Source organism: Oratosquilla oratoria, unplaced genomic scaffold, assembly GCF_046742065.1.
Source record: "Oratosquilla oratoria isolate Oo_2021 unplaced genomic scaffold, ASM4674206v1 SCAFFOLD53, whole genome shotgun sequence".
Lineage (NCBI taxonomy): Eukaryota > Metazoa > Arthropoda > Malacostraca > Stomatopoda > Squillidae > Oratosquilla > Oratosquilla oratoria.
In genome coordinates this window covers 1892501-1900000 of record NW_027467717.1, presented here as the reverse complement: position 1 = coordinate 1900000, position 7500 = coordinate 1892501, and positions in this window count along the sequence as shown.

Genomic DNA, 7500 nt, shown 5'->3' with positions numbered 1-7500 from the left:
TCACGTGTTGGACTCGTGATCGACAGCTATTTCCCTCCTGGAAGAGAGCTCAGAGCTCGTAGGTCCGATCTATGGGTACTGCTATGACCTGACACACACACACACTCCCAACTCCCCGCCCACGAGAGTCAGAGTAACGACCCGGAACGCAGCTGTACCGAAATAATTTCGGCCCTGGGCAGGATTCGAACCAAGCACTACGCGCACCACCATGCTAGTAGTTCATCGTTCTACCAACTGCGCCACCGATGTATGTATGTATGTATGTATGTATGTATGTATGTTTGTATGTACTATTATATGTATGTATGTATGTATGTATGTATGTATGTATGTGTGTATGTATGTATGTATGTATGTATGTATCTTCTTCAGTAAGCTTACTGAAGAAGACCGAGTATGTATGTATGTATGTATGTATGTATGTATGTATGTATGTATGTATGTATGTATGTATGTATGTATGTATGTATGTATGTATGTATGTATGTATTCCCCCACCCAGTAAGGTATCTCATTTTCACTTAAAACAACCCGTTCCTTCAGCGCTCACTACTACGCGGTTTCTAAGTCTTAAGTTTTGTGAGTTCAATCTTTGGCCATGGAACCCGTCCTGTTGCGGTCTTGATTCGCAACTCCTTGTTGTTGGTTCTGCTGTCGGGGCCAATTCCTCCTCCTCGACCTTTCCGCCGATGGGTTTTGACGATTGTGGTTCTCGGTCCCTCTAGCTTCTGCTGCCTGTCGATTTTATTCAGCTGAGGGAAACTGGTTCCGCGTCGAAAGGGCTAAAACTACATGCGAGTTGTCTGAAGGTGCTGCGTCTGAATGAAGCCCTTTTTCAGAATTTGTGCTCTTTGAGTGCACATGGCGATTTCCTAGCCCCTCAGGGCATGATGGAAATGGGCTATGAGAAGGTCAGGCTAAGCATATGGCAGTTTCCTAGCTTCTGGGCATAATGAAAATGGACTGAAAAAATAGTCAGTCTCAAAGTGCAAAATGCTTTCCAAGCCTCTCTGGGCTCGTAGAAATTGGGCTGTAAGTACGTCAGGCTAAGCACATGGCCGTTTTCTAGCCTCTGGGCAAGTTTTAAATGGGCTGGAAAAGGTCAAAATCAGAGATAAAAGTCCGTATTACGACGGCGTTTTCTGCCCTTTCGACGTCTCTGTGACCTGAAGAATGAGCTGAAGGGAGGTCACTTTCAGAGATAAAGGTCCTTTTATGGACTTTCCTGCCCTTTGTAGGTCTCTGACCTGAAGACTTAAAAGAATGTGACGTCGTATTGTTCCTGCTCAAGGTCGACTGTAGGTTTGGTAATTGTATGAGGTTGTTGATGATTGGCAGATTGATAAATATTTCTTCTTTTTTTCTGCTATTGTTTCTGGAACTATTGTCGTTTTGTAGTCTGGCATTGTTGGTAGATAGTTGGTTCTTGAACTATTGTTATGAGGATTAAATATTTCAATTTCAAAGTGAATATCTGATTGATATTTTTTAACATGTGTTTGGTGTACTATTGTCTGCATGGTGTGGCTGTTTGAACACCTTTGTCCTCACAGGAAACGAACAACCGGGTCAATCATTCCTCACTGGGATCAATTCAGTCCGGTTCTCCCACAGAACCGGAGGCGTTTCTTCAAAGCTTTTATTTTGTCGGGCATTATAGGCTTTGGTATTAGATTTCCAAATTTCAATTTTTCAATCTTCTTAATTGATTTTACGGCGTTCTTATATTTCTCCATTAAAACTCCATGGGCTTTTTTCAAAATCTGCCGTACTTTTATCAGTAGGCTTTCTTGGTTTGGTGCCTCCATACAGTCCTAGACGACTTCAAAGATTAACTCTTCTAGCATCTTTTGAGACGCTGAATCTCCTGTATATATAATCTTATTTTCTAATTGATTTAGTTCGACTCTTTTAGATTGAGTGAGGCATAATGCCTCTTGGTAAAGGATCTTTTTGACTTCTTCAAGCTCCTGTTTTGGAGCGTTAAATCATTCTTCGATGACCTCAAATATTAATCTCTCTAGCATCTTTTGAGACGCTGAATATCCTTCGTTATATTTGATCTTATTTTCTAGTCTATCTAGTTGGGCTTTTGTAGACTAAATGAGGCATAGTGCCTCTTGGTACAGGACCTGGCTTAGCTCTTCTTCAAGTTCTTGTCTTCTAGATGGGTTAAAACAGCTCCAGAAGGTCTTGAGCACTGACATGATGGGCAATGTTACGGTAACGCAGTCCACTCGCATGTTACCGACAATCAGTCAGACGAGCCTCGGGTTTGACGTCATGTCGATTGGAGCGAGTCGTCGGTCATAGAAAGTCGAAAAAAAAATCAAAAACGAAAAAAAGAAATAAAATGGAATGTCCTCTCTATCTCCCTCACCACGATGGAATTTATAATTGAGTTCGTAATAAACATTTCTTTTCAACCTTTCTCTTTTTAGAAAGTAAGAAAATATAAATTTTACTTCAGGACAGACCTGTAGGGACTAGACAAGATGGCCTCTGACTAGGATAGCCCATCTGAATGGAACTACACTGTACAGGTTTTGTATGTATGTACACATGTACGTATGTGTGTACGTATATACTTTGTATTTGCGTATGTACTATGTATGTACGTATGTACTATGTATGTATGTATGTATCAGTTTGTGTTAATACGTATGTACTGTATTATGTACCTATGTATTATGTATGTACGAATGTACTGTGTATGTACCAGCGGAAAAAATACAAGGGAGCGACGAGCGATTTCGCTCGGGAAAGTTCCAATGTCGCTCTCGCAAATCCAATAGCGGGAGCGATCCCCCACAAAAAAAAAAAAAAAAAAAATCGCTCCCGCGGCCAGATTCAACGTTTTTCATGCATTATGCATCATTTGGCAATCCCTGAATCCCATCACCATTGATGAAAGGATCAGAGCAAACACAACTTACCCGTGATCAAGCATTGCATTATCAATCGATATCATAAACGCAACGTATCAATCAACTTTAATTTGTTGATGTACGTACATATGTGTACGCGGTATAGCTGCTAGAGTTCAATGGCTTACCTAGCCTAGCTTCGTATCAGCTGCATGCGCGTATATACTAGTACATGTTGACTAGACTCTACACGACTATCGTGCTACATAATGTCGCTAGCTGCGAATTGCATGCCCTGTATGCAGGAAAGTTCATTGGTTGCATGCAGCTAGCTGCCAAATCAACGCGCTGACTACATGTACAAAGCACCATACCCAATACCACATCACCGCATGCATATGTACGCTGTACATATACAAACTCGCTCGAGGCCTAGGAGGGAAACTGGGAAATCCCATTTATAACCTTGTTCGTGTATTTATGAGAAAACAAAATAGAATCAAATGTTTGGTTAGTAATTGAAAGTAAATAAATCTAAGTATAAATATGAATATTTGATAATTATATATTTAGTTCATAAATATGGATCTTTGGAGGGAGAATAAAAAATACAAAAATAAAAAATGATTCGTTAGCTAGCTTAGGTACGTCACGTCCATGCCAAACTTTCGATGATTGTACACCATGGAGCGATTTCTAGTGAAGCGAGTGAAGATGAGTGAAGATGGCAGTTTCCTAGCTTCTGGGTATAATGAAAATGGACTGAAAAAATAGTCAGTCTCAAAGTGCAAAATGCTTTCCAAGCCTTTCTGGGCTCGTAGAAATTGGGCTGTAAGTACGTCAGGCTAAGCACATGACCGTTTTCTAGCCTCTGGGCAAGTTTTAAATGGGCTGGAAAAGGTCAAAATCAGAGATAAAAGTCCGTATTACGACGGCGTTTTCTGCCCTTTCGAGGTCTCTGTGACCTGAAGAATGAGCTGAAGGGAGGTCACTTTCAGAGATAAAGGCCCTTTTATGGACTTCTCTGCCCATAAAAGGGCTGAAGACTTAAAAGAATGTGACGTCGTATTGTTCCTGCTCAAGGTCGACTGTAGGTTTGGTAATTGTATGAGGTTGTTGATGGTTGGCAGATTGTTGGTAGATGGTTGGTTCTTGTACTATTGTTATGAGGATTAAATATTTCAATTTCAAAGTAAATATCTGATTGATATCTTTTTAACATGTGTTTGGTGTACTATTGTCTGGATGGTGTGGCTGTTTAAACACCTTTATCCTCACAGGAAACGGACAACATTTGTCCTCACAGGAAACGGACAACATTCCTCACTGGGATCAATTCAGTCCGGTTCTCCCACAGAACCGGAGGCGTTTCTTCAAAGCTTTTATTTTGTCGGGCATTATAGGCTTTGGTATTAGATTTCCAAATTTCAATTTTTCAATCTTCTTAATTGATTTTACGGCGTTCATATATTTCTCCATTAAAACTCTATGGGCTTTTTTCAAAATCTGCCGTATTTTTGTCAGGGGGCTTTCTTGGTTTGGAGCCTCCATACAGTCCTAGACGACTTCAAAGATTAATTCTTCTAGCATCTTTTGAGACGCTGAATCTCCTTCTGTATATTTAATCTTATTTTCTAATTGATTTAGTTCGACTCTTTTAGATTGAGTGAGGCATAATGCCTCTTGGTAAAGGATCTTTTTGACTTCTTCAAGCTCCTGTTTTGGAGCGTTGAAACATTCTTCGATGACCTCAAATATTAATCTCTCTAGCATCTTTTGAGACGCTGAATATCCTTCGGTCTATTTAATCTTATTTTCTAGTCTATCTAGTTGGGCTTTAGTAGACTAAATGAGGCATAGTGCCTCTTGGTACAGGACCTTGCTAACTTCTTCTTCAAGTTCTTGTCTTCTTGATGGGGTAAAACAGCTCCAGAAGGTCTTGAGCACTGACATGATGGGCAATGTTACGGTAACGCAGTCCACTCGCATGTTACCGACAATCAGTCAGACGAGCCTCGGGTTTGACGTCATGTCGATTGGAGCGAGTCGTCGGTCATAGAAAGTCGAAAAAAAAAAAATCAAAAACGAAAAAAAAAAAATGGAATGTCCTCTCTCGCTCCCTCACCACGATGGAATTTATAATTGAGTTTGTAATAAACATTTCCTTTCAACCTTTCTCTTTTTAGAAAGTAAGAAAATATAAATTTTACTTCAGGACAGACCTGTAGGGACTAGACAAGATGGCCTCTCACTAGGATAGCTCAGCTGAATGGAACTGCACTGTATAGGTTTTGTATGTATGTACACATGTACGTATGTGTGTACGTATATACTTTGTATTTGCGTATGTACTATGTATGTACGTATGTACTATGTATGTATGTATGTATCAGTTTGTGTTAATACGTATGTACTGTATTATGTACCTATGTATTATGTATGTACGAATGTACTGTGTATGTACCAGCGAAAAAAATACACGGGAGCGAAGAGCGATTTCGCTCGGGAAAGTTCCAATGTCGCTCTCGCAAATCCAATAGCGGGAGCGATCCCCCCCCCAAAAAAAAAAATCGCTCCCGCTGCAAGATTCAACGTTTTTCATGCATTATCCATCATTTGGCAATCCCTGAATCCCATCACCATTGATGAAAGGATCAGAGCAAACACAACTTACCCGTGATCAATCATTGCATTATCAATCGATATCATAAACGCAACGCATCAATCAACTTTAATTTGTTGATGTACGTACATATGTGTACGCGGTATAGCTGCTAGAGTTCAATGGCTTACCTAGCCTAGCTTCGTATCAGCTGCATGCGCGCGTATACTAGCCCATTCAACTCCGATGACAAAATTCTTGTCATTTGGCCAAAGAAAACAAAAAATCATACATACATACATACATATACCAAGGCTTTTTCCCCCTTCCAAGGGAGGTAGCCAAAAAGGGAAAGGCATAAAAACACTCCCACCCATTTCATCCCTACATACACTCCACACCCCTCCAACCCTCCCTCTCATCTGAGCACCTCCTGGATGACGGGTCTTCCCTGCACCCTGCCCACCGCCCTGGGTCAGAAGCAGTGTCGCAAGACACAGCACATCCACAGCAAGGCCGCTTCATTTAATCGGCGTCCCCCCTCTCCGTCCCCCCTTGCATATAAGGAGAGGACGGGGAGAAATCCCTTCGGGCTGCGTCAAAATTTACTCACACACACTACCCCACCCCCCACCCATTCTCCTCATGCAATCACAACATCATCCATATACAACCATTTTCCACTCACCTCTGTCTTCCGTCCTCTCCCTTCCTTCCTCAACAGACATTACCCTCTTCCCCAAAGCCCCCTTCACCCCATCCATCCACCTCATCCTAGGACGCCCCCTCATGTTCACTCCCTCCACATCTGCCTTCCATACCTCTTTTACTAGTCTTTCTTCACTCATTCTTTCCATGTGTCCAAACCATCCTAATAATCTTTCATCAACCCTATCTCCCAAATCCTTTTTCACCCCTGTTCTCCTCCTCACCTCCTCATTTCTCACTCTATCCAGCCTAGTAACCCCCACCATACTTCTCAGACACCTCATCTCAAACACATTCAAACTCCTTCTCTCTTCTTCTCATATGTTCCACGTTTCTGCCCCAAAATGTTTGATCAAACACCAGAAAAATATGACGTCAGTCCTCGTGCGGTCAACCGACTGACGTCATATTTTTCTGGTGTTTGATCAAACATTTTGACGTTTTATGATTTTTTGTTTTATTTGACCAAATGACAAAAATCTTGTCATCGGAGTTGAATGGGCTAGTACATTTTGACTAGACTCTACACGACTATCGTGCTACATAATGTCGCTAGTTGCGAATTGCATGGTACCTGTATGCAGGGAAGTTCATTGGTTGCATGCAGCTAGCTGCCCAATCAACGCGCTGACTACATGTACAATGCACCATACCCAATTCCACATCACCGCATGCATACGTACACTGTACATATGCAAACTCGCTCCTACATGAGTAATGGGGTTAGCCTTCCAATAGTTTGAAGGAAATCGAACCTGCAAAAACATGGCTCTGGAAGTATCTATTTGGTTTAAGTGATCATTTGCCATTCCGCACAGTTTTGTATCATCAGCAAATTTGGAAACAGTAGATCTTAGTCTATGGTCTATATCATTTATATATACTATGAATAGAAGTGGCAAGAACGGAACCCTGAGGAACTCCACTTGTAACATTTTCCCATCTAGAAGTTTTTCCATTTAAAACAACTCTTTGTTTTCGACCATTCAACCAATTACTAGTCCAACTTAATAGGCTACCACTTATTCCGTGTAAAGCTAATTTAGTAAGTAGTCTTTCGTGTGGGACGGTATCAAAAGCTTTTGCAAAGTCTAGATATATTAAATCTATATTGTTTCTTTTGTCATAATTCGATATAACTGTGTTGTAGAACTCGAGTAAGTTAGTCACGCAAGAACGTTTCCATCTGAAACCATGCTGGCTATCATTTATCAAACGGTTACTTTTTAAATGATGTTCGATAGCATCTCTGATGATAGTTTCCATTATTTTTCCTACGATTGAAGTCCAACTTATAGGCCTATAGTTATTTGGTTTCTT